Here is a 2,006-nt window from a genome sequence, read left to right as displayed (position 1 = left end):
CCCCCCCCCCCCCCCCCCCTCCCCTTTGTTTTGTTTAATTTAGTATTTTATGCATGTATTTATTTATATATTTTAAAATCAACATATGAATATGTTTTACTAAATGTTTTATTATCTTTAGTAATGAAGAATAACAGTTTGGGGAAAATTTTGTATGTTACTAATCTTTAAATTACCTTTACACTGATTTGTGGTTAGAATTACACTTTCAAAATTGCTCCAATAACGAAAGTGTTTTCAACCAAACAGTGATCTCTCCTCTTTAATGTGTTCTAGATCAAGCATCAGGTGGCGCTTTAGTGGTTACAGCTGTGCATCCAATCACCGGCCAGCAGCCTGGAGATCTGAGCTTTGTTCCAGGAGATCACATCACTGTTTTCACCAAAACCGCAGTACGATTGGTGGGAAGGAGAACTAAGAGGGCAGGTTTGGCTCTTCCCAGCTAATTTTGTGTCCTATAGCTGAAGGTACAAAAAAAAAAACAAGAAAAATCTCAAATTGATGACAAATGATGTCTGGCATTGAAGGGTCCTTTTCTTTTGCACAGTTTGAAATGACATTGTATAATGAAGGAGTATATGTTTAGGAGCACTTGGGGTCAGTGTTCCCCTTAGGGGGTGTATTAAGGGGTGTGTTTTTCAGTGTTCCTGGCATTGGTGAAATATTTTCTTTATTTCATTTTGGCCGTTCAGTTACTAGTATGTGGGTTGACTACTAAAAGGTTCCCGTTTTATATTTTTTAGTTATGCTATAGTTTAGAAACACACTGGAATACAATTATGCTTTATAGGCATACACAGAAACCAAAAAGGTGACATTGTGGTATTTTAAAGGGGTCATAGGATGCAAATTTCACTTTTACATGTTGTTTGAACATAAATGTGTGTTGGCAGTGTGTGTACACATCTACCCTATAATGATAAAAATCCACCCAGTGGTTTTTATTTAATCCCTAAAAATATATCCCCTTTTTCAAATCAGGCCATTCTCAGCTTCTTGTCTGTGTCATCAGAGAGAATTGCAGTACGTTAGCAGAATATAGAATTCAAGGTCGCGGTGAAGCTCACTCTGTCTCGAGACTTAAGAATAAATGAGCGTGACAGCACACAAACTCAGAAGAAACACACTGAGGTAAAAATTCAAAATGTTTAGTTTATTCATAACATGATATAGTTAAGTAACGCCATGACAAGTGAGCTATTTTGCTCAATATTCTCACGGCGCAAAACACCTACAGAGTGCAGGCATTACGTGAAGTCTAGTGCGCGTGCGCATTTAGAGTGCGCTCTTTCACTGCATGATTCAATCTATTAAAATACATTCAGAATGATCACAAATTCAAGACATGGGGGCAGAAAATGTGTATATTTATTCCAATTCATATAGTTAATCAAGTTCACATGGAAGAGTGCCTTTTTTTTCTCCATAAATTACCATATACAAATGTGATAGGCCTCTAAAATTTTTTACAACAGTTCAATAAACTAGAAGTTTTATTAAGAGACTTACTTTTTAGACACCACATTGCCTTTTTTTTCACTATTTCGCCAACAAAAATAATTCCAAACAAAGCCACAGCACTGTTTTGCGTCTCTGAGCAACATGACGGTGTTTCGTTCCCGAATGAATCAAACATTTAAATGATTCGGTTCAATCGCAATGACTCACTTATTAACAGTGACTTGCTGCCACCTACTGGCGATTTTAATTTCACATTTAAAGTATCTTCATTTTTTTTATTATTTCAGATATCAGTATTCAATGTTTTATGTTTAATATATCAAAACATTATTTATGCATTTGTAACTGCAGGTTAAATGCATTCATGTCCTGCATTAATTGGTGTGTAAATACATCTAAATGCCACTTCAGGTGCAGCTTATGTCTGGATTGCAAAGATGAATTTTGTTGATACTGATTTAATTTGCTTGGTAACAGCCCAAATGTCTTATTATTCTAATTCAATGATTAAATGTAAGAATTTGACTCAAAAGATAATGCACACG

Source organism: Sinocyclocheilus grahami, unplaced genomic scaffold (genome assembly GCF_001515645.1).
Source record: "Sinocyclocheilus grahami isolate Dianchi unplaced genomic scaffold, SAMN03320097.WGS_v1.1 scaffold871.1, whole genome shotgun sequence".
Lineage (NCBI taxonomy): Eukaryota > Metazoa > Chordata > Actinopteri > Cypriniformes > Cyprinidae > Sinocyclocheilus > Sinocyclocheilus grahami.
Note: the sequence above shows the minus strand (reverse complement) of the source record.